We start from the raw sequence: 26,479 nt of genomic DNA, 5'->3' as shown, positions 1-26,479 counted from the left end.
GTGAGGCCAAGCCCATTTTAATGATTACAATATCCCTGGATTGACTCCCACCCGAACCCAACGGGAATGACGGGGAAGCTGGCGGGCAGGAGTGGGAAAGTGCGCAGTCGCAGGCCGCCTTCCAGGGACCCAAGAAAGCGGTCTCAAGCAGTCAGGTGAGTGCGTCGGGAGGAGGAAGATCTGACAGCGATGGCGATTGGGGTTGGCGGTGGGAGGGAAGGCCGAGGCAGGGGAGGTTCAAGGTTTCCTTGTGGGGCCTGGAGGAGCACATCTGCTATTAGCTTATCAACCCTCTTCTGGGCCTGCTCCCACTTGGTGCCAGGCTTCCCTACCGAGACCAGCACCTGGCGGCAAACACGTTACCGCGCGTTAAGATATAGCCGGGGTCAGATTGACTCAGATGTTTGAATATTTATGAAGCGCTCGCCAGCCTGTGGTGGGGGCCGCACACACCTCCTGAAACCTGGGTGTTAAAATTACGGCCGGCGAGAATAGGGTGCCAAGCAGTCCGCTGCCTCAATTTTAAACCCCTGCATACCTTGTTCTCACCGGGAGGCTGGTTTGGACCAACAGGGGGTCGGTAGCGTGGTGGGTATATTATTGCACTTGTAATCCTGAGGCCTGGACTAATGATCCAGAGAACGTGAGTTCAAATGCCAGCATTGCAGATTGAGAATTTGATTGTACTTTTAAAAATCTGTAAATAAAAAACTGGCATCAGTAAAATTGACCGTGAAGCTGTCAGATTGTTGTTAAAAAACCCAACTAGTTCACTATTGTCCTTTAGGAAAGGAAACCTGACGTCCTTGCACGACCTGGCTTATATTCAGCTGTATCAAACTGCTGGACTGCAGCTGGTCAGGAAGAAGGCCCACCACCACCACCACCTCCCCAGGGCATCTAGGGATGGCTGATAAATGCCGGCCTTGTCAGCGACGCCCACATTCCAAGAATGAATACAAAAATAAATATTTTTATATAATCTATTAGCCCAATGATCCACTATCCCCCTTTAGAAATTCGTTCAGAAATAAAAAAATATTTACAGCTCTTGGGAATTCATTTTTCCTTGGCTGGCTCTGCGGTCCTTTCGGCGGTAAATCTATTAAAATTCCAACACAATTGTTTTCAAATCACAACTTCACAGTTGGATATGGCTATCCATTTTAATCCAACTACAAATCAAGCTAATGAATGAATTTTGCAGCATAGAAGTAAACTCCCTGACCTTTGTAAGTAGGTCTAATGTTATTTGTGCCAATACAAAGGAATAAAGAATGTAAGAGAAAAGTAAATATGATTATCACAGAGAGGTTATAAAAATAGACAAGGCAAACCCATTTCTGCAGAGAAATTAGCCAAATCAGTACTGGTGCCTCGAAGGTAAAGGGGGAGAGAAAACATCTCAATGATGTTAAAAGTCTACCAAGGGGACAATTGCTTTCAGGCCGCAGTCTTGAAATAAAAGTGCAGAAGGATCACCATCCCAAAAATTATCAGCATAGTAGGGAAGGCCTGTTGTCTGTTTAGAGGCCGTGGCAAACGAAGACAGGGCAGAGGCAGGAGTGTAAACCTTTAGCTAGCAAACAGTCTTTCAATTAAAAAAAAAACTTGTTTAAAACTGTCACCATCTTTTATGCAAAAATTAAAGGTGTATGTATGCAAATTGTTTGTTTCTATCACTAATATATAATGCTTCTCCACAACCTCTTAAAATTCAAATACTAGCATAAAGAAAGAAGAAAGCGGCATACAGTGCCTTTCTCAATCTCAGGATGTCTCAAAGCGCTTATACAGCCAAATAAGCACTTTTGAAGTGTAGTCACTATTGCAATGTAGGGAAAGGTGGTTTAAATTTCATAACACAGGAAGCCTCCACAGAGCTCACTTTAATTTGCCGACAATTGTCAATTGTACTCTGCATAAATCATGCTGGATCTGCTGGTGTGTCACAACTCCCAGGTCCAATAGACAGTAATGAGGATGCCACCATTGTAGTCTTGAATGAAGAAGGGCTTGATAAGCAGATTAATATACCATCCTCTGAGGACATCAATTGCCAAGACAAGGCACCTTCATATGACTCGGCAATCACCTAACAGGAGCACCTGAAACTTCCTCAGGTGAAACCTGAGACGAAGGTAACCATGGAGTAACCTGAAAGAGTAAAAAATAGCCACCTCAACCACCTTGGGTCAAACATTGATGCTTCATGCCTGTTGTGTATGTACCTTTAAGGGAATAACTGGTCTCAGACTGCAGTACCGGCAGTGACCACCCCTGTATAAAAGGCACTAACAACCTTCTGTAGTTTCAGTTTCCCAATTGTCTCCATTCAGTAAAGACTTGTTATAATCAACTCCTGCTGTCCGTGTCTCAATTATACACAGACATAATATTGGCGACGAGCAGATACGAACTTACCTACAGTCTGCACCACCTCATGGGATCCATCCCTGAAGCGAAGTGAGCAGAGGTCGAGGCCAGAAAGAAGAAAGAAACAGTAGAAACGGGCGTCGACTGTGGGCATCCGCCTTTGAGTCAGCGGAGTTGAAGATTTACAGGAGAGGCTGTCGAGACCGGGGCTTGGTTCCTGTCGACGGTGCTTCAGCTAATCGGGCTGGTGGCAGGTAGTACACTGATCCTTCCTGGGCTGCGGCGGTCTAGAACTCGAGCGGGTGGCTTGCAACGGGGCCGAGCAGCGTTGTCGGGAAGAGGAGAGAGAGGGTGGAGCACACAGGGTGCGGCCGGTGCTACGAAGCCGGGTGGCGTACAGACCCGAGAAGAGGGAGGCAAGGGTCCCACAAGGTTGTTCCAGGACGGGAGAATAATAAAATAAAATATTAAACGCGCAGAAAGCCGCGAGGAGCTGCAGGTTGCTACGGAAACCGCGGAAAGCAACGCTAGCAACAGCGGGGAAGAAGGCAAAGCGCGGGAGGCGCCATCTTAATCCAGCGGGGATTTTGTTAAATCGGGGAAGAAGGCAAAGCACGGGAGGTGCCATTTTAGATTTCCAAGATGCCGAAGACTGGCTATATCACTGCCTTTGATAATGCAATAGAAGACTGGACCACGTATGTGGAAAGAGTCGAGGTATATTGCGAGGCAAACGAAATAGCTGATGAAAAAAAGGCATCAGTACTGCTAAACTTAATGGGCACAAGAACGTACGGCCTATTGCGGGACCTGATTACTCCAGCCAAACCAAAGGCGAAGAGTTTTAACGAAATTGTTGCTATCCTACAGGAACACCTAAACCCTGCACTGCTGCTGATAGCAGAAAGATTTAAATTCCACAGGAGAACTCAGCATAAAGATGAGAGCAATGCTGAGTACCTTACGGAACTACGCAAGCTATCAAAGCACTGCCAGTTCGGAGCAGGACTGGCAGATACCCTACGGGACAAATTTGTCTGTGGACTCCTGAGTGAAGGAACCCAGAAGAAGTTACTCTCAGAGAAAGAGCTGACGCTAGATAAGGCTTTCAGCGTGGCAGTATCATACGAAGCAGCAGCCAGGGGAGCTGCGGAAATACAGCAAAAGCCACAGGAATACGGCACCCACGAAATGACACGGGGATTTGCAAAATGTTATTGCTGCGGCAGAATAAACTATGACCAGAAGGACTGCTGGTTCAAGGACAAAATATGCAGGCAATGCGGAAAGATGGGACACATTGCACGAGTTTGCAGGTCTGGGAAGAAGACCAACGACAACAAAAAGGCTACTAAGGAACCGTACAGGAAAGTACAAAAGATGACAGACAGTAGTTCCATAGACCAGATGAGCGATAGTGAATCCGGGAACAAGAGACTAAGCTGTCTCAAACTTCACAACGTAATCGCAAAAGAGGATCACCGAGCCATTTGGGTCACCCTCACGATAGCAGGGTCCCAAGTCAAAATGGAATTGGATACAGGATCAGCTCTAACCGTCATGAATCGACGAGACTACGAGCGGCTATTCTCACACATACCCTTGAGGGAGACATCCATTGTCTTGAGGACGTATACGGGGCAAAAAGTATACCCCAGAGGAAAAATAAGGGTGCCTGTCGAATAAAGCTGCAAGAAAATACGGAAATTGTATCTCTACATTCTGCAAGATGGTGGACCACCGTTATTGGGACGTGAATGGATCAGAAAGATAAGTTTAGACTGGCACTCCATTCAGGCACTGACGGTGGCTGGTAAAAAGGATGACGACGTCACTCCTGGACGATTGTCAACAATCTTAGCTGACGCCAAAGAGGTATTTCAACAAGAACTGGGCACTCTTAAAGGCGTAACCGCCTCGATAAAAATAGAGGAGAATGCAATTCCCAAGTTTTTCAAAGCAAGACCGGTACCATATGCAATTCGCCCAGCCGTCGAGGCAGAGCTGCAGAATCTGGAGAATGCAGGCGTGTTATCTAAGGTAGACTGGAGTGAGTGGGCAACACCCATCATTCCTGTCATGAAGAAAACGTTAAACAATAAGTCTGAGGAGCCAAGGAAGGTTCGCATCTGTGGGGACTTCAAGGTGACGGTGAACCCAGTACTTCACACAGTACAATATCCTCTTCCAAGGATAGAAGATATCTTCGCCTCACTATCTGGAGGGAAGCGTTTTACAAAAATTGACCTAGCACAAACATATTTGCAGATGGAGGTTGAAGAATCCTCTAGGAAGTATCTCACGATAAACACTCACAAAGGTCTTTACCGGTATAATCGACTGGTCTTCGGAGTAGCATCAGCTCCGGCGATATGGCAAAGAGCGATGGAACAAGTCCTGCAAGGGATTCCGGGGACTCAGTGTTACTTAGACGACATCCTAGTGACAGGTGAAGATGACAGTGAACACCTTGCCAACCGAGAGCAGGTGCTCACTAGACTACATGAACATGGGCTACGAGCCAATCGCCCCAAGTGCGAGTTTTTTAAGAAACAGATATCGTATTGTGGCCACGTGATTGATGAAGAGGGGTTGCATAAGTCCCCTGACAAAATTGAAGCGGTAGTTACGGCTCCGGCGCCTGAAAATGTGTCGCAACTGAGGTCATTCCTCAGATTGGTGAATTACTACCATAAGTTTTTGCCGAATTTGTCCACAATTCTGCATCCACTGAACGCCCTACTACGAACAGGAGTAGCATGGAAATGGAGCGATGAATGTAAGCGGGCCTTTCAGAAGAGTAAGGACCTAATCACTTCAAGAGAAGTATTGGCTCACTACAACCCATCACTACCGATAAGACTGGCGTGTGATGCGTCTCCCTACGGCATTGGGGCGGTACTGTCACATAAATTCCTTGATGGTTCAGAGAGGCCGATAGCTTTTGCGTCACGCTCGTTAACTTCAGCCGAGCGTAACTATGCTCAGATTGACAGAGAGGCCCTCAGCCTGGTGTGGGGGGTGAAGAAGTTCAATCACTACCTGCACGTTCAGAAATTTACTCTACTAACTGATTATCAACCTCTCATCTCCATTTTCAACCCTCAGAAGGGCGTACCGATAATGACGGCACAAAGGCTGCAGAGGTGGTCCCTTTTCCTAGGGGCACACCAATATGACATCGAGTACAAGGGAACTAAACAGCATGGGAATGCTGATGGATTGTCGCGCCTACCGTTACCGACGGTGGAAGAAGAACTGACAGTGGATCCAGTGGAGTTATTCCACTCGACTATAGTCGAATGTCTCCCTGTGACGAATGCAAACATAGAAAAGGAAACACGAAATGACCCGACACTCTCCTGGGTCTATGATTTAACGGAGAAGGGATGGCCAGCACATGGCGAACCACTGCTGCCAGCATTCTCGCCGAGAAGAGAACAGCTGTCAGTGTGCAGAGGGACCTTGATGTGTGAATCCAGAGTAGTAATTCCACCCAAATTGACAGATAGAGTGCTCAATGAGCTTCATGAGGGTCATCTGGGTGGGGTAAAAATGAAGAACTTAGCCAGAGCGTTTGTGTGGTGGCCGGGAATCGATAGAGAAATCGAAGAGATGACCAAGAGCTGTACAGGATGCCAGAAGGTCCAAAACGCCCCACCACAAGCTCCTCTACATCCATGGGAGTGGCCTTCATCTCCATGGCAAAGGGTGCACATTGATTTTGCTGGTCCCTTTATGGACTCGATGTTTTTAATTGCGGTGGATGCACATTCAAAGTGGCCAGAGGTAATAAAAATGTCCTCAACCACCACAGAAAAAACTATCACAGTTTTACGAACCATATTCGCCAGGAATGGGCTGCCTGAACAGATTTGCTCTGACAATGGACCACAGTTTGTGTCTGAAGAGTTCCGGAGGTCCTTAAAGAACAATGGTGTTAAGCATTACACACCCACCCCATATCATCCAGCCACTAATGGATTGGCCGAGAGGTTTGTTCAAACATTCAAGAAGGCTATCAAGGCAATGTGTAATGAAGATATACCCCTACAACACAAGGTGGATAACTTCTTGTTTGCCTACCGGAATGCGACACATGCGGTTACCAACCAAACTCCAGCCATGATGTTCTTCAATCGAAGACTACGATGTCGCTTGGATTTGGTTAAGCCAAACGTCCGAAGAGATGTGGAGAACAGGCAGTTTCAGAATATGAATGAAAGGCTGACCAGGAGTTTTAAGATAGGTCAACCAGTTTTGGCCCGCGACTACCGCACAGAGAAATGGCAGCCAGGAACGATCTGTACACGGCAAGGACCTCTAATGTATACCGTGGACGTTGGAGAGAGCATTGTAAGACGCCATGCTGACCAGATTCTAGAGTCACTGGAAAACGTCAACTCCACACCATGATCTGATACACCTGGCGATGAAACCGAAGTACCAATTGCATCTACTGCAGAATCTGTGATATTGGAAGCAGATGAACCAAACAACAACATTGATCCCGACTCAACCTCACCAGAAGAACCTGATACCCCAAAGAGGCGTTATCCAGACAGAATCAGGAAGCCTCCTCAAAGATTGAACTTATAATTGCTTAACCTCAACCAATGTATCTCGCAACCGTAATTGTAATTGTAATTAGTTATTATTTAGTTGTTAAATGAATGTTATGTACTGTTTATCTAAAAGGGGAGCAATTGTTGTGTATGTACCTTTAAGGGAATAACTGGTCTCAGACTGCAGTACCGGCAGTGACCACCCCTGTATAAAAGGCACTAGCAACCTTCTGTAGTTTCAGTTTCCCAATTGTCTCCATTCAGTAAAGACTTGTTATAATCAACTCCTGCTGTCCGTGTCTCAATTATACACGGACATAATAATGCCCAAAAGAATGAGAAGGTTAAAGTGGATGGTATAGAGATTTTCAAAATTCTGGAACTTTTTGAGAAGGTAAATAGTGACATTGTTTTCACTGGCTTGTGAATCGGTAACAAGGGGAAATAAGCTTATGGATCATCTTTTGAAGAATGAAGAGGGAAGTTTTTCAAACAGTGGTTATTAGAACATGGAGTTCTTTAGCACACGTGGCTGTTGAGGCAGAGGCAGTGGCCCAGAAATTCGGGTCGGGGGCTTCCCGCGGGTGCAAGCCCCCGACCTGCACTTACCTAGCGCGCTGGCCGTTGAGCTGTGGGCCCGCGTGGGATTCCGATCCTGGGCCTCCTCCAACTGTCGGCGCGCAGTGCTTGCGTATCCCAGGGGCGCAGTTAGTTCGATGCGTCCCCTGGGATCACGTGGGCCATGGAGAGCCAATGGTAGCAGGGAATACTTCATTCATAAGTTTGACAGGAAGGGCTGTCAAACCTATAAATACTATAAGCCCTAAAACATCACTAAAACTTCAAATAATTTTTTTTTAAAACATCACATTTTAAAAATAACTATAAATTACATGAAATAACTATTTTAAACAATTTAAATTTTTGAAAAAATTAATTACATTTTCTAACGGGGCTAAAAATAAACTTACCTTTCTTTAAAGTATTTAAAAATAATAAACCTGTGGAAAAAATGTTTTAATTTTAATTAATTCACCACTTACCTTGTTAAAAGCACGCCTTGCGCCTGCTTTTTAAAAGTGTAACTGCTGGAGACTTACCCTCCCGTAGAACCTGCAAAAAGAACGTAAATTCGATGTGCACGCGATGCCTCTCCGGCGCACGCGTTCCACCTGTCAACCCCTTCTTTCAGGGGAACGGAAGTGCCGGTTTCCCGCGCATGCGCAGTGCATGCACGAAACCGGCACTTTTGTTGGGCCGACGCATGAGTACCCCGTGCGTACTCACGCGTTGGGACCCGAATTTCTGGGCCAATAATTTAAAAGGTAAAAAAGGAAGAATATAAAAAGATAAGGGGAAATAGCAGGGAAATGAGTAGACAGAATTAGTGCCAGTACAAGTGTGATGGACCAAATGGCTTCTTTCTGTGCTGTGGTTTCTATGATTCTAGCTCTCAGCACGATACAACTGTAAGAGAACAATGTTCAACGTTCTCACCAAACTGGAAAACTCCACTGCCTTCCTCCATTCCACAGGCATACAATTTTACAAACTGGCTGGGAATAAATCGCTTGACCAGGATGGCTCACCAGTTAGTCACTGACTCAAATCATTTAAGATGAATCACAATCTTCCACATGCCCAATAATAGCCTAACTATAGGGAATTCGGAGACAAATTGAAACACCATGGGCTGAATTTTGCCGGCGCTCAGAGGGCGGGTTCGGAGGTGGGTCCGCTGCCAAAATCGAAAAGATTGACAGCGGGCCGGTATCCTGCTCTAAACCCGCCTCCTTGTGAGTTTCCCTAGTGCCAGTTCTGCCTGCACTTTGTAGACCTGGCAATAAGCGGCGGGTCAGGCAATGCTGATAGTTAGCAGGGTAGTTAAAGCAATTGAATCAACATTTTACCACATCCAAAGCATTTTCCCAAGTTTTCCTCGAGGTTCCACCGCTCGGGGATCACGCCAGGTAAGTATGTCGGGTTCTGAACAACTCTCCATTTGTTTCATTAGGTCACATCTGCAAAGGTGGTTTAAAACCTGCCATTTTACTGCTGGTCATTTTCCAATCTCAGAAGCTTCAGCCTTCAGTATTTGGAACCCACTTTTGAAGTGTTTGGAGTAATCTCTCTATCCACTGTCACCTCCTTGGAACAACCTATCTCAACATTGACAGATTATTAATGTCATCTCAACCTCACCTGCCATCTATTCCATCAGCATCGATGCCCTTGAAAACATCTCACCTTGGTCCTCAGAATCCCATCACGATCAGCCCCAACACCAGCATCCCCAGGCACACCAGCAGCACCAACATCAACACCAACCTTCTCCACAATCAACTGATGCTGCACTGGACACAGGGCATTATCACCGGTGTACTATGCTGCCCGGGACACCAACGATGGACTCACCATGTCCAGATTAGCTTCACTTAACACTGAACACCCTGGCTGCCACATGAGGCACCAGGTTGACACCGCCCTACACCAGCACCATAACGCATCCCTACAATGTCCTAGCCATACCTTTCACACTCATCACCATTGGGGGGGGGACGTTATGTCTCACCATTCACAGCAACTCACTAAGATACTTTCAAAGGTGCACACAAATCTGTCCAAGAACGCAAAGTGTTGAAAATAAAGATTTCAATGTTTGACAGCACATTACCAGAAACTTCACATGAACATTGGCTAAACCACCCAAGTGCCTACCCTTGTGTGTTGTTAGCTGGTATGTTTGGACTAGGATGAGGGTGAGTGTGAGGGGTGGCTAGTGAGATGGGGAAGTGATAATGTAGATAGAGAGGGATGGGTGGAGGTGCAAGGTAAGTTGGTGTGAGTAAAGATGTGCAGGAGTAGGGTAGGGAAGGCAGAGTGGTGGGGATGTGATGAGTGGCACAGCAGGGTGAGGTTGAGTGTGGCTTTACAGTAACATTTCATGATCTATTACGTTCATTGAAAGGGTTGCGCCACTGCAGTCTGGTCCTCCTGATGACATTCCTACTTGTGCAACCAGGCTGTGTTGGTGTCCTGGGGAGGTATCTTCCGCCCATGGGAAGGGAAGAGAACCTCCCTGCGTGCTATGACTCCCTCCATAAGCATATGGAGGGAGTCATGAGAGAGCCTGGGTGCAGCTGTGCACCTCTGTGCAGTGCTTGTCAGTGTTTGCAGCACCTCAATGCTGCAGGACACTGACAGCACAACTGTCAAAATCAATTTGGACATGGCCCCTTTAAGAACGTAAAATGACGTCATCAGACCCGCTTCCTATTAATTGGCCGGGAACCTCGCAGGGCAGGGCTTAACAAGCCCCATCATCGGAATATCTTGTTGGAGGCCGGGATTGATACAGATGCGAGGTCCCCACACGCCACCGAAGTCGCCCGCCCTGGACCTGCCGAGGTTGGAAGAATCCAGCCCCATGTGACTAAAGTGTCCCATCACTGAGCCAAATCTTTATGCAGGTTCCCAGCCCTGATCTCTCTGTTAAAGGCTCCACACCACCGCAGCAAGGTCCCTTTGGTGCTAGCAGGGAAATCAGGATGAGGAAAGGGACTGCTTGTTGAACACATGGCGAACAAATTTAAGAAAAATATTTGGACTCAGGCTTTTCTTTTCATAAGAAAACCCCATTCATCTGAGTGCAGCGATTTCCGTCCTTGCCAGTTAATACCATTCTGTGAGATGCTTCATACTGTGCAGTGATTTCAGTATCACTTTGAACTCGTAATATGCGTTTGAACATAGTTAGGGGTATTCAGCTAAATTGTTGAGAATGTAGAGACCGACCGATGTTTATTTAATCGGGGTCGAGAAGAAACCAATGGCATCAAAGTCACTTAACTGTTGTAATTTTTAGGGTTACTGGCAACATTGGGGAAAGGCTGGTAAGATAGGAACTTACTTCAGAAATTCTGACATAGGTGTTCAGAACATAATGCACGTCAGGCATTGTTCTTCGGTTGAAAGTAGGTCATTCATTCAAGTGCTGTACATTCCAGTTATAGTTTCTCCTCCACTTGGGTTCTTCCTGTTGATGGGTTGTTGCAGCGTTTTCGCTCAGGCCAACATCCCCAGCATCGAAGCTCTGACAACGCTTGATCAGCTCCGATGGATGGGCCACATCGTCAGCATGCCCGATACGAGACTCCCAAATCACGTGCTCTACTCGGAGCTCTGACACGGCAAGAGAGCTCCAGGTGGGCAGAGGAAACGCTTCAAGGACACCCTCAAAGCCTGCTTAAAAAAGTGCAACATCCCCACCGACACCTGGGAATCCCTGGCCCAAGACCGCAAAAAGTGGAGGGGAAGCATCCGGGAAGGCGCCGAACACCTCGAGTCTCTTCGCCGGGAGCAAGCGGAAGCCAAGCGCAGGGAGCACAAGGAGCGCACGTCAACCCAAGCACCCCGCCCACCCGCCGCTTCAACCACCATCTGCCCCACCTGTGACAGAGACTGTAGGTCCCGCATTGGACTAATCAGTCACCTGAAAACTAATTTTTAATGTGTAAGCAAGTCATCCTCAGTTCCGAGGGGCTGCCTAAGAAGAAGAAGAACATTCCAGTTATAGTTTCTCCTCCACTTGGGTTCTTCCCCATCTTCCTGTTGATGGGTTGTTGCATGTGAATGAATCATTTGACTGGGTTGTGCTCTTCTGAGCACTGCAGGGTTATTAAGGCTTACAAACAAAATGAAATCTGTCAATACAAAATTGCACGTGGAATGTTTTTATTCATTCCAACTCTTCATTATAATCTCACTTGTTTTCTAATTTCACGGTTGTTGAGAGCATAATTGCTGCTTTATGACTCCAAGTGGAGACTTCATACCACTGAGAAATATGCCATGTGGCAACAAAGTGCTACCATCACAGTTGGTGCCAGAGCTTAGAGCCCAGGCAGCTGAAGGCACGGCCGCCAATGGTGGAGCGATGAAAATCAAATGAGGATGTACAAGAGGCCAGAATTGGAGGAGCGCAGAGATCTCGGAGGATGTAGGGCTGGAGGAGGAGAGAGTTAGGAAACATGTTCTTTCGTGCAAAGTGTAATAGGAAGAACAGCGAGGTGCCCTGTACGGTCCCATATTTAAAAATGTAAATGAACCATTGACCTGTGATGTGTTTCTGTGACCTCTTTACAGTGGTTCAGTGCTATTAAGACCTTAAAAACTGCCGGTACTTAATACTAATTTCTCTCAGGAAGGGTAGCAGTAACGGGAACTATTCTTACTTCTATAGCATGCCTTCCATACAGAAACGCATCTTGAAGTCTGTGACAGTGTGGCAGAAAAGGGAGGACACCAAACAGGAGGATGAGTGGGGGGAAAAAAGCAGGAAAAGGGGTTGGGGGTGAAGCTCAAAGCAGCGTCCAAGATGAGGGACTTTAGGAGGCTTTTGAAGGCAGGGAGGGAGGTGGCAAAACAGAAAAATTTGGGGGGAGGGGAGTTTGAGAGAGCAGAGGCGTTATTGTAAATGCATTTGTGAATGTATCCTCCATTATTTATTTCTAGTGAAATCATGAACATGTTCCAAAAGAATGGTTTTGTTAGAAATATAGAACAGAGGAAATCCTCACAAACACACTCACTGTAGGCTAGAAGTTGTTGATGATAATATAGAATAAACACATGATGCAGTTGGATGACATTTCTCTCTCCACTATTTTAATGGAGGCATTCATTCATTTATTTTAAATTAGCAGCTCTCTCATGGCATTGCTCACAGGTTATACTGAAGCCTGAAATCTGATATGTGACAATTAAAGTGTGATGGGAAGTACATGTGTTGCTTACAAAAAAAGTGTGCTATACACAAAACTTTGTATTTGTCCTCTATTACAGAAAGTATGACTTGCATTTATATAGCACCTTTACGACCAATAAAGTACTTTTAACGTGTAGTCACTGCTGTAATGTTGGAAACTCCACAGCCAATTTGCGCACAGCAAGCTCCCACAAACAGCAACGTGATAATGACCAGATAATCTGTTTTCTAGTGATGTTGGTTGAGGGATAAATATTGGCCAAGACACCGGGAAAAACTCGTCAGCTCTTCTTCAAAGAGTGCCATGGAACCTTTTACATCCACCTGAGAGGGCAAACAGGATCTCGGTTTAACGACTTACCCAAAAGACAACGGGCTGGATTTTCATTGAGAAGGCGAGTAGGAGGCGGGACTACAACTTTCGGGGTTGTAGTCCCGCCTCCATCGAGTTCTAGCCAACCCACGTGATTTTGATTGACCTTGTTGAGCTCGCCCAGCAGGCTCAGCAGGCCAATTAGGGGCCAACCGGCAACAGGTGACGTCACAGATTGATATTTCATCTGTCAAGACCTTTGACAGATGAAATATCAGCGTTTCACAGTTGTTTGAAGCTGTCAAACACAGACAGTCTGTACTCTAAGTTAATTCCTTCCTCTCAGGATGATTTAGAGATCTCCCAGGAACAGAAAGCTGAATGCTGCAATTTTTGACAGCTCGCAGCCATTCTGCTTTCTGTGCCGGTGAGATGAGGGACTCCTGAGACCGGAAGGAAGGAAGGATGTAAAGGTAAGTACATGTAAGTAAAACTTCTTTAAACACTTTGCACAGACCAAACACACTTACCTTTGCACTCATGCACCCATCACTCACCTGAACACCGAACATCTCGACCCCGCCAAGCCCTTCATCCCGACGGTCCGCCTCCTCTAACTTGGCATGGTTTGGAACCGTCGGGAATCCCACACTTCAACATTAAAAATAGAGATTAGGCTAAAAACTGCTTGTTAACTACCTGTTAACAGGCAGTTAATTGGCACTAATCCCCTTCCCGTCTCGGGGAGGCGGGTCCCAGTGCGCGGCGGGTACCCGCCTCCTTTGAAACTGGCATGGAGGCGGGTTGGGGGGCGGGATGGGTTCGGGACCCCCGATTTCGGGATTTTAACCCCCCACACGCCTCCAATCCTGCCTCCACGGCCCAATGAAAATCCTGCCCAGCACCTCCGACATCCCAGCACTCCCTCAGTACTGCACTGGAGTGTCGGCTTAGATTTTGTGCTCAAGTCTCTGGAGTGGGATTTCCGAACCCACAACCTTCTGACTCAGAGGCGAGAGCGCTACCAACTGTGCCACGGCTGACACTAATATCACGAACACGGAGAGGAATTCTTACTATATGATAGATTAAAGATATCCTTGGATATTTGTCTAGACTTCTGGTATTTCGAGCAGAGATTTTCAAACATTTATATGTAAGGAATTCCCTGCAGATATTGACATACTCCCAGGGACCCTGCTGAAAATACTGACACATTGCCAGGACCTCTTAATCTCTGAAAAATTGCCTTAGCTACACAAAAGAAAGCAATGGTTTCATTGCATGAAAACATTTTATTTTTGGCATACAGAAGGAAAAATAGAATGCCAGTGAGTCACCAAACTCAGGAAAATACAGACATTTGATGATAACATCATGATGATCTTGCAGACCCCTGGTATCCCTGAATGTACCCTCCGGGATCCACTTGCTGGCCTCAATTTTCAAAACCTATGTTGTAAAGACAAGGCACTGAAGTTCACCAAGTTACAATATATTTACTTTAAAGAATCTTTGTACATGAAACTGCACTACCATTTCAACCAAGAATTCACTTTGCAAATCTTCTTAGCTACATTATGGCAGAACACTCCATGGCCTTGTGCTACTGACGGGTCCTCAGCAACAATAACAGCAACAGCAACTTTCACTTATAGAGTATCGTTAATGAAGAAACATGCCCCAAGGCACAAGATAAAACAAATGGAAGGGCCAAAGAAGGGGATAATAGCAGGGGTGAGAAAAAAGCTTGGTCAAAGAGGTGTGTTGTAAGGAGGACCTTATAGGAGGAGAGGGAGGTGGAGAGGCGAAAGGGTTTAGGAAAGGGGATTCCAGAGCAAGGGGTCTCGGCAGCTGAGCCACTGAATAGTAAGGTGAAGGGATGGGAGGATGTAAAAGAGACCTCACTCATAGTGGAGAATTGCAGGAGCTTTGCATGTGATTTCCTGCCCCTATGATTTTCCAATAAGCTGCCGTGTGCTTGGTCTCGCCAGCGGTGCAGTGGCCCGGAATGTTCTGCCCGTCATTTTAAAAAGATCCCGTTTGCAGACCAATTCACTTTACTGCCCTTCTGCCAATGGCAGTCCAATTTGGGCACCGTTATGTAAATTAGAAGAGCCAGTGCTCGTCCCTTCAGACAAGAGGACATGAATCTTGTCATTCATGTGGAAATGACTTATGAAATGATACTGGGCGGCCTGCTGGTGGCGCTGTCCAGGGAGAGTATAAATACTCGGGCATGGGCCCAGCTTGCTCAGGACATTCTTTAACAGGAACTAGTGAAGGACACAACTGGATCTCCATGTTGAAAAACAGTTGATTAAAGCTTTGTTTAATACTCAGACCAAGTGCCTAGTAGTTTTCTTACATCACAAGGCAACACCTTCAGTGGCAACTTAAGCATTGCCATTCGGAGCTGGGGCTGCCATCACTTCTGGCTGTCCACAGACGGAGCTGCTCAGCTCTCCCCCCACCCCCCCCCCCCCAGCCAGGCTATTGATGCATTTCTTTTCCACTCACTGTCCTGTCCAGACCATCCACAGTCATCAGGGAAGAAAGAGCGGACAGAAATAAAGCCACAAACCACAAATGGAAACAACTGCACATGTGCAAGATTAGGCGTGCACAGCTGTGGAATCCATGCCACAGTGCGAATCGGGTGGATTCGACAATGCAAAGGAACCTCATCTGTAATATAAATGAGCCCGAACCTTTTTACAGGATACGCCACTGGTTTCAACATGATCAATCTGTAGCCTTTGACATCTCCCCCTCCCTCCACCCATCGTCCCCCCCCCCTTCCCAATTTCATGGGGGAAATCAGAGGGTTTGAAGGGTTCAGCGTATTCTTCCAGATGGCCCAATTAAAATTGAGAGCTCACTACGTGGAGAATGATAAAGTAAAAAAAAAAAACACACCCTACTGTGCTGTTGCACAGCTGGTATTATTTTTGTAACTGTAAACCTGCAACAAGAAAAAAGGGTGCATGACACTAGCCTCTGGTGCGGCTGTCTTTATCTCCGAATAATAAATTCTGAAAACCACATGAAAATTAGTGCAAGAGATGAAGCCTTTGAAAAAGGAAGCCGAGACGATCGGAATTGTCGATAGCTGTTAACTGGAAGCTTGGCTAACTTTGCAGTCGAGCCCAAAGTGAGGATTTTGCCTTTTCTGGAATATGGTTGATCAGAATCAGTCACTTTTTCTTTCACTTTATGTCTTTATTTGGAAAATAAAACATGAAATCATTATCCACTCCATTCTGCTCTTGATCTAATACGGATGACAGACATGTTTAGAGAATCTGTCTTACCTCCTTGAATAGAGTAGGTTGTTAAGACTTTTAACCTATTCTTCATTTAGAGTGATGTGCAATGTATCAGACTCCTGTTAGCTCTTTTGACGAGCGCAACCGTCAATGTAGCTCTGAACAGAATGCCTCTAGGATGGTATTAGCCCATATTTAAGGGTTGCAATGTGTGTTCAATAATGATATTACATCTGTGGTGCTCCAGGAATAAAACACATATAAAATTACAACTACAGTTACATAAAAGGATTAAACATTGAGAAAAATAATTGAAAATGCCTTTGTCGCTACAAATGGCAAATCTTAAACAGGCTTAGCTCCCGAGACGCCTATGATCCACCCACTATGAAAGCTCAGCCCAAGCTGGGCTGCGTTCGTTGTGGCAGTCCCAGATAATATATAGACTGCAATGTGAGCTGTAACAGCACTTTCTCTTACACGAAATAACAAATTTGGTGCGATAGATAAAATTGTTAATATCACGCCATTATTTGTATCACTGCTTTACCTTCCCCCCACCCCCCACCCACCCCGGTGAGATGTTTAACAAGAGATTTTAACAGATGGCACTGCCCTTTTATATATTAACTGAACCATTCCAAGAAGCAAATATCCCGACTGGGAACTGTGCCCGAAAGGCACCTCATCCCCGTCGTGCTGGGCTGCGAGGCAGAGGCGAGCAGCTCTTGTTATTTGATGACTCGGGGTTATACTGGGGCCATCGGAAGAAAAGGCTGAGACCAGCCCCAGCTCACCTAACGCTGCCCAAGCACGTCATGACAAGAAAATGGAAAGATTCCAGTGCACCCTGTAGTGGGAGAGTGTGGCCTCTCAATACGCGATAGACTGTAATGCAAACCTAAATGAGTCAGCGCAATGTTTGAGCTTATGTTCAATGCTGAGCTCAAAGAAGTCAAGCCTCCACCGCACGCACCCACACAGGCATGGGGTTATTTGAAGCCTTTATTAGTCCCACATGATGAATAGCCGTACGAAAAAAAATACAGCATCTGCTATCAGTGCCACCATTCTAATTATACAGAATATTACTGTACTGTGCTGCTGTCCATTGTATATAACCTGCTGCTCATGGAATTGCTTTGAACTGTACTACTCCCATTCTGCTGGTCTGTCTTATGTTGCAATCACAATAACATTTTCTTCATAAAGAAAGAGAAAGGGAAGGAGAAAAATAACTCCCGAGGTCGAGACGAATAGCACTGCCACCTTTAGCTGAACTTAAAACTTGACAGGGAGCAGGACAGAGGTGGGATCATAGCTTGAGTTCCCTCCGCTGCTGATGAAAATATATTTATGTATCTCATCAATTGATGCTTCATATCATGAGACATGTAGTGAGTGAATGGAAAACAAAAGCCTTTTACTTATGAAAAGTAGATTTAGTGTCCATTTTAGCAATTTCAAGACAGTGCGTTGGAAAACTCGACTGCCAGTCCAGTGGTAGGCAAGTGGTATCCCCAGAAATAACCCCAACTCCAGCCCTGGATTGTTTCCATTCAGGAGACAGAGCCAAAATCAAATTTGGCCACATTTATTCTCAGCCAAATTGAGATTTTCCTTTTCAAAGAGTTGGAGTGGAGCCAACGTTTTAGTTTGCCATCACCTTGGAGACGGACGGCATTTTTAATGGTTCAGATCGTGGATTCATTCCTAGCCTTCCCACAAAGGGTGGTAGAAATTTGGAACGGTCTCCACCAAAAAGGCTGTGGATGCTGGGTTAATTGAAGCTTTCAAGACTGAGATTGCTAGATTTGTGTTAGGTGAGGATATCAAGGGGCATGAAGCAAAGGCAGGTAAATGGGGCTGAGGTACAGATCAGCCATGATCTAATTGAATGGCAGAACAGGCTCAAGGGGCTGAATGGCCTACTCCTGTTCCTGTGCTCCGAGTTAGAGCCTGGTGACGTAGAATTTTTCAGCATCCCAGAAGAGACTAACTCATTGGCCCAGAAATTCGGGTCTCCACGGGTGAGTACGCACGGGGTACTCACCCATAAGCCCAATGGAAGTGCCGGTTTCCTGCATGCACTGCGCATGCGTGGGAAACCGGCACTTCCGTTCCCCTGAAAGAAGGGGTTCAGAGTTAGAACGCGTGCGCAGGAGAGGCTGCGTGTGCGCATCGAACTTGCGTTTTTTTTGCAGGTTTTCCCGGGAGGGTAAGTCTCCAGAATTTACACATATAAAAAGCAGGCGTAAGGCCTGCTTTTTACAAGGTAAGTGGTGAATTAATCAAAATTAAAACATTTTTTCCACAGGTTTATTATTTTTAAATATTTTAAAGAAAGGTAAGTTTATTTTTAGCACCGTTATAAAATTATTTTTTTCAAAAATTTTAATTATTGTTTAAAATAGTTATTTCATGTAATTTATAGTTTATTTTAAAAATGTGATTTAAAAAAAATTTATTTGAAGATTTAGTGATGTTTTGGGGCCTGTAGTATTTATAAGTTTTGACAGCATTCCCTGCTCCGATTGGCTCCCCATGGCCCACGTGATCCCAGGGGACGCATTGAGCTAACTGCGCCCCGGGATACGCAAGCACTGTGCGCCGGCAGCTGGAGCAGGCCCCGGATCGGAATTCCACGCGGGCCCACAGCTCAACGGCCGGTGCGCAAGGTAAGTGCAGGTCGGGGGCTTACACCCGCGGGAAGCCCCCGACCCGAATTTCTGGGCCAATAGTTGCGAAGTTGTTTCAGAATCGGTGCTGCTCCAAATGAAGACAACGTGGATTTGAGAACTTGTATACTCTAGACTTATGACTAGAGTCCTTCACCTGGTTCAGTATAAACATATTAATGAAAAATATGAGAGGTAGCCACTTAAGCCATCCACATATAAAACTGGTGGGGCGATGAAGAAGTCCCAAGGGAATTCGAAGTTTCAAAATTTTGAGTTCTAAGCTCAGGGATCAGAAGTCTCAAGGCCCACTCCATCCTGACTCTCTCAATAGGGATTTCGTGGCTTCTGACAGGGGACGATTTCTTTTTTGTGCAACATTGGCCCTGGAATTTTCGGTCAGTGGCGAAGCAAAGGTATTCGCCGCTGGCCCCGAAGTAAGCTCCCCACAAAAATCTCGTGACCTCTGTGGCGAGAGGTTCGGCTTTTCCGACGCGCAGTTGAAATCAGCGTAGTCTAGTGGGAATCCCACAGTGCGATGCTGCTGTGACGTTGACAAGCTGTCTAAGCAGCCAATCACACTGCAGAATTCTCACAGACAGAGATCCAGGAAATAGAAAGCATTTAAAGCAATCACTTTTTTAAATATTTACAGAGCGCGAAATAAAGATTGGGACATACACATTGGGTTAAGGTAGAAGCTGCAATATCATGAACAAACTTTAAAAAAAATGTTAAATTAATTTTAAAATCTAATAATTTTTAACTTAATGGAGAAATGTGATATTCCACCAATATAAAATGAGTTTTTCAGGGCCAGAACGGTTGTTTATCAGTAGTTATTACTCAGATCGGTGTTAAAAACCCAGTTACACTTCATTTGAATGGGTCTAACTTTTTATGGAGTTTCTAACAGCGATATTTGTTGGGAAAAGGGGAAGTTTTTGTCAGATCCGTGATTTCACTGATTGCCAGCTCTGGTGGGGGGGTTCCACAGCGCAGCATGTGGAGGAGCAGTGAACGACAGGCCGCAACTTCAAGGTTTTCATGTTAGGCTGCGCGTGTGCTAAATCCTGAAGTTGCGGTCAGTCTCAAAGGTGAAATGACGGCAAACGCTGCCCAGTTTGCCGTCATCATGACCGTAAGTTCTCGGCCATTATTCCTGAAATCTTTTGTTAGCCACTGAAAGTAGCTCTGAAAATGTTTGTGCTTGTAAAAGTCTCAAACACCGGGACCCTGAAATTCCATAGGGTCCTGGGTGGTCTTCCTGGTCTCTCACAAGTGGGCGATCGGCAGAACCCCCCCATGTAAATGGAGTTATGGCGAGAGGCCAGCAGAACCCCTGTGGAATTTCAGAACCAGAATATTTTTGAGGTGAAGCATAACTTGATGAGATGTAAATTTAACGTGAAATCATAATTGAATTTGTTTTGACAACCGAATCCGACGTTTGCAATGTTAGTAATCTGGCTCAGTTGGTGGCATTCTTGCCTCCAGGTCAGACGGTTGTTGTTGCAAGCTCCAATATAGGACTTTAAAACATAATCTGGGCTGATGCTCTACCGCAGTACTGAGGGGGCTGCATTGGCAAAAGTGTTGTCCTTGAGATCAGAGGTTAAACTGAGGCCCCAGCTATGTGTTCTGGTACATATCCAGGATCCCAGGACACTAAAAAGAGCATGCTAGTCTTCCAGTATTCTAGCCAACATTTCATAGAAACATAGAATCATAGGACGCGATCTTGCCAGCCCTGGTATGGAGGAGGGACTGCCGGGAAAATGGCAGAATCTGGGGGCAGATGCCCAACCCGCCTCCGTGCCATCTTGCCAGGAGGCGGGTAGCCGACCCACGCCGGGTCCCGTCACCTTGGAGGCGGGAAGGGGATTAGTGCCACTTATCTGCCTATTTACAGGCAGTTAACAGGCAGATAAGAGGATTATCCCCATTTTACCCACAGAAGTGCGGGCTTCCCGAAGGCTCCGAACCCCGCCAGGGTCACCGAGGCGAGCAGTGGGTCTGCGGGGTGCAAAAGTGCGCTGTGAAGGTAAGTGATGGGTGCAAGTGTGGAGAGGTGAGTATGTGAGGTGAGTGGAAAGTGTTAGTAAAAGTTTACTTACCTTTGTTTCTTCCTGCAGGTTTCGGGAGTTGGGTATGCGGAGAGTCTCGCACCTCCGTGGCAGAGATGACAGACGGCCGTTGCATTCTCCAATGCAACAACCATCTAATTTCTGCTGAAGAAAGAGATTTGATGAGTCTTGAATTCAAGAACTCATCAAACTACATAGAATGTCAGTGTTTGACAGCTTCACAGAGCTGTCAAACGATGACAATTCATCTGTCAAAAATTTTTGACAGATGAAACGTCATACGCTGACATTCTCTGTAACCGGCTTTCCCTTAATTGGCCTGCTAAGCCTGCTGGGCGGGCTTAACAAGGTCAACCAAGGGAAAATAGCGTGGGTTGGCCAGAAGTTGATGGAGGCGAGACAAAACCCGACAAGTGGGAGTCCCGCCTCCAAAAGCTCCCCATTGGCAAAATCCAGCCCATAGAAATTTACAGCATGGAAGGAGGCCATTTCGACCCATCGGGCTTGAATTTTCAAGCTCTGTGGAGGCGGGTTTGGTGGCGCGAGTGGTGGGGAAATTGCAGAATCGGGGGGCAGGAACCCATCCCACCCCCAATCCACCTCCGTGCCAATGTCCCAGGAGGCGGGTACCCGACCTGTGCTGGGAGCCTCCTCCCCGAGGCGGGAAGGGGATTAGTGTCAATTAACTGCCTGTTAACAGGTAGTTAACAGGCAGTTTTTTGCCTAACCCCTATTTTTAGCCCTGAATTGTGGGCTGTCCGACGGCTCCAAACCACGCCAAGTTAACGAGGTGGAGTGTCGGTCTGAAGGGGTTGGAGGGGTCGAGATGTCCTTTGTGCAGGTGAGTGATGGGTGCATGTGTGCAGAGGTAAGCGTGTGAGGTAAGTGTAAAGTGTTTTAATAAGTTTTATTGACCTTTACTTTCTCCTGCAGGCTTCCTTCCTTCAGTTCTCGGGAGTCCCTCAGTTCACCGGCACAGAAAGCAGAATGGCCGCTGAACTGTCAAAAGCTGCAGCCTCTGCTTTCTGGTCTGGAGAGATCTCTAACTGAGTCTTGTTAAGTATGTGTATTGTATTGAACAATTAACACAAAGACTTAAACGTATAACTCAAACAGGTCTTTACTGGTTGGAGGTAGGGACTATACATAGGTCTTTACTTCATGCCCACAGGCGGGAACTGAGGGGAGATCAGTACCCACAGTACTATTTATACCCCTATGGCCAGGAGTGGTACTGCGTATCACTACGCCCAACAAGTAGTGCAGTCCTGTCCATAGGTTCAAAGTAGCACACATATTACATACACAACATTCCTCCCTTCCTAGCTTTACAGTCATCTCCCCATTTAACATAACGTAATAACATATATACATATATAACTTCAGGTTTACATAACAGAATAACATAGATACATAGATAACTTCATGTCAAAACAGATCACAGATTCAGTCTCTGCGGAAAACAGTTCACAGATTCAATCTCTGTGGTGGAGTCGGTTCACGTTGCTGGAGTGACTCATTCAATAGTCCTTCCATGGATTTAACAGTTTGAACTTCCGAACTGAATTGGCTCCGTTCGGAGGGACCACGTGTGTGATCTGGTAGAGGTAATAATGGTTCAGATGGGTCATCTTCTGTTTCGACTTTTCCTTTTCTGCTTCTTGGAGACTCTCTGGGCTCCACTGTCAGCTGCCAGCTGCATGCGCAGTTCCTCCTTCTCTCCCTCCTTTTTCCGTAGTAGAGCCACCTTCTCCCGATGTTCCGTAGACTTTCGGTGCTCCTCCATGATTTCTGTATGGTGGGAGTCGAAGTTACAAGTTGGGCAGGACAGGACATAGTAATATTCGGTGTCGTCCTGATCTAGGCCAGCGAGAGGGTCTTCTATTTCCTCCATACCCAGCTGGGCGTTAGCCAGCTTTTGTTCCAAGTCCAGACATCTTTCCTGAAGAGACTTCTTCATGCGTACCTCTTCATCCAGCTTTTTCTGGGCTTTCAGCAAGTCGTTTACTAATGACCTCATTTGAGATTTTACTACTTCAACTTCTTTTGGAGATTGATTGATCGGACTATTCAATCCCTCTACCGGAGCAGCTGTTTCAGCGGTCTGTTGTTCTACGTTGACGTGAGTCAGCGTACTTTTGGCATCCAAGGGCTGCTCTGTTGCAGTCATCTCAGTCTGTGTTGCCACCTCAGCTCTTCCAATAACCTTTGAGAGCTCCGAACCCCTTTCGTTTGAATATTGAAGTTCGTGTTCAAGTTTTTCCCATTTCAGAGTCCTGTCCTTCAGCATATGCAGGAGTTGGCTGACCGTTAACTCCTCTGACATCAGACGTTTTGTGTGCTCCTGCTCCATTTTCTCCATCAGCTGCTTCTGTTGTCTTTCCAGATTCTCCAACTCTATATCAAAGAACTCTTTCGTTGCATTCAACTCTTGCTCACAACGGCGAAGCATTTGTTCTAATTGCTGTTGTAGTTTGAAATGGAGTTGAGTTCGAGCCCGGTGTCCCTCAGAAATGGGCACATCAGTAGACTTGCCAGACTCAGAATCCACAGTTAAACTATGTTGTTGTTGCTCAGTGGAATTCTGTGCTGAAACTTTGTCTTTTGCACCTGAGTTGGGCTTACCATCATCCGTTCCAGAGTCTGGGCCGACTATCTTCACCGAGTTCTCACTCGTTATTGTTTGTAGGAAATGCCAGTCCATATTCATTTTCCTAATCCACTCCCGTCCTAGTAGTGGAGAACCTCCTTCAGATATCACATATAAGTCCATTATTTGACTGTCTTCGCCCTTGTGGACCACTGCAACCTCTATTTTCCCGATGGGGTACACTCTTTGCCCCGTGTATGTTTTCAATATAATCCCCGTATCCTGTAGGGGAATATGTTGGAATAACTTTCCGTAATCTTTCTTATTTATGACCGTCAATGCCGATCCAGTGTCCAATTCCAGTTTTACTTGGACTACTTCTATCTGAAGAGTGACCCAAATTGTCTGGAGGTCTGCACCCTTACCAGCGTTGAGTACTCTTAAGCTAGCCAGTTCATTACAGCTTAAGCTAGCCAGTTCATTACTGCTAGCGTCTGAATCGGACTCCTGTTCGGTCACCTTGTGTACCTTTGCGTATTTTCCTTGCGGTGACTTCTTGTTGCTGGTCTTCTTCCCTGACCTGCATACTCTAGCTATATGTCCAAGCCTACCACAAGTTCTACATTCTTGGTTTTTAAACCAACACTGGTTCTGATCATGTGTTGTCTTTCCACAACGATAACATTTGCCAGAACTCACACCCAATTTGTGTGCACTGAGCTCCGGTGACCGTAGCTGCATTACTGCCGTGCCTCTCGCTGCGGCTTCGTGTGCTGCTGCCATAGTGACCGCCTTCTCAAGCGTCAGCTCATTCTCCTCGAGCAGTCGCTTTTGTGTATCCTGTTTAAATAAACCACACACAAATTTGTCTCGAAGTGCCTCTGTCAGTCCCGTTCCAAACTGGCAATATTTCGCTAATTTACGCAATTCCAGCAAATAATCAGCATTGCTTTCATGCTATAGCTGCCTTCTGTCATAAAATTTAAATTGTTCCGCTAGCATCAGCGGCGTGGGGTTTAGATGATCTTTCAGGACAGTAACAATCTCATCGAACATCTTATCCGCCGGTTCATCTGGTGATAACAGGTGTTTCAATTGCCCATATGTCTTCACACCCATTAAATTTAATAATGTTAGAGCTTTATCTTGGTCATGAATTTTATTGGCCTTACAATAATTTTTTACTCTTTCAACATATATGGCCCAATCTTCGAGGTCACTATCAAAGGTGCTAATATTCCCGTGTTTAGGCATTGTAGATTTGCAATTTCTCAGATTTTATTTTGTTTACTTGTTATCAAAGATGGCGGCTTCCCGCTCTTGCCGTCGTCCTCCGCCCACAAAATGGTGGTTTTCCCGCGCTTGGCGGTCTTCACCCATCCCCCGACGCCGTCTCCCTTCAGCCCCCGAGTGCGGCCCTTATCTTTGGTTCCGATCGCTGGCCCGCGCTGCGCCTTGCACTTGAAGCTCTTGCTCGCTCCCTCCCGGGCTCTGGCTTACCCACTCGCGCGTTTCACCGCGGCTCTTATCAGGGATTGCGATCGCCCTTATCTTCTCCAACTTCCCCAGCCCTGTCTTTGCAGCCAACACTGCACGGCTTACCCCACCACCTAGGTTGAACAAGGAAACTGCAGAAAGACTTCTGTCAGTCGCTGGAAGCTGTCAGGATGTTTGCTGCACTCCAGTGCTCAGTCGCTGATGGAGGCTTCAGAGTCCTAAAGCCTGTCGCTTCTAGTGGGGTGGTGATGTTTGAAACCTCTCTTCAACTGCCGCAGGGTAAGAACCTGACTCGTCGCCAGTGTTAAGTATGTGTATTGTATTGAACAATTAACACAAAGACTTAAACGTATAACTCAAACAGGTCTTTACTGGTTGGAGGTAGGGACTATACATAGGTCTTTACTTCATGCCCACAGGTGGGAACTGAGGGGAGATCAGTACCCACAGTACTATTTATACCCCTATGGCCAGGAGTGGTACTGCGTATCACTACGCCCAACAAGTAGTGCAGTCCTGTCCATAGGTTCAAAGTAGCACACATATTACATACACAACAAGTCTGAGTAGAATGATTCAAGTTAGAAGACAGATTGTCAGTGTTTGACAGCTTCACAGAGCTGTCAAATGCTGATTTTTCATCTGTCAAAAGCTCTTGACAGATGAAATGTCAATTGCTGACGTCACCAGTAACCAGGTGTCCCTTAATTGGCCTGCTGAGCCCACAAGGTCAATCAAGGGAAAATAGCGTGGGTTGGCCACAAGTCAATGGAGGCGGGACTACAACCCAAAAAGTGGGAGTCCCGCCTCCATCACGTTCCCATTGACAAAATCCAGCTCATCATGTCCACGCCACGGACAAAGAGCTATCCAGCCTAATCCCACTTTCCAGCACTTGGTCCGTAGCCCTGTAGGTTACAGCACTTCAACTCCCTTAACCCATTATTGCTCATGGGCCTTGCTGTGCACAACATGGCTACTGCATTTGCCCACATAACAACAGTCATTGCATTTCAAAGTACTTGACTGTAGGAAGTACTTCGGAAAGTTTCTGAGTAATGTGGCGTAAATGCAAGATCTTTCTTAAATATGGTGATTTAGGGGTTAATCTGGGCATCGTAAAGATTATACAACCGATTTGCAACAATTTATACAGTGCTATACTTTTTACAGTACGCTTCACAACACAGTCTGCAAAATCACGGGTAAAATTAGACATTAGACTAATTGATTATTATTACATTTTAGCTTTTAGCAGTAATTCATTAGAGCTGCTAATGGCACAGGATCCACAGCAGCAGTCCCTGGAACATCACATTTGTTTTGCCTCATGTAAC

The sequence above is a fragment of the Somniosus microcephalus genome, chromosome 13, assembly GCF_052327205.1.
Source record: "Somniosus microcephalus isolate GS21.2 chromosome 13, FLI_Smic_1.0, whole genome shotgun sequence".
Taxonomy (NCBI): Eukaryota; Metazoa; Chordata; class Chondrichthyes; order Squaliformes; family Somniosidae; genus Somniosus; species Somniosus microcephalus.
Note: the sequence above shows the minus strand (reverse complement) of the source record.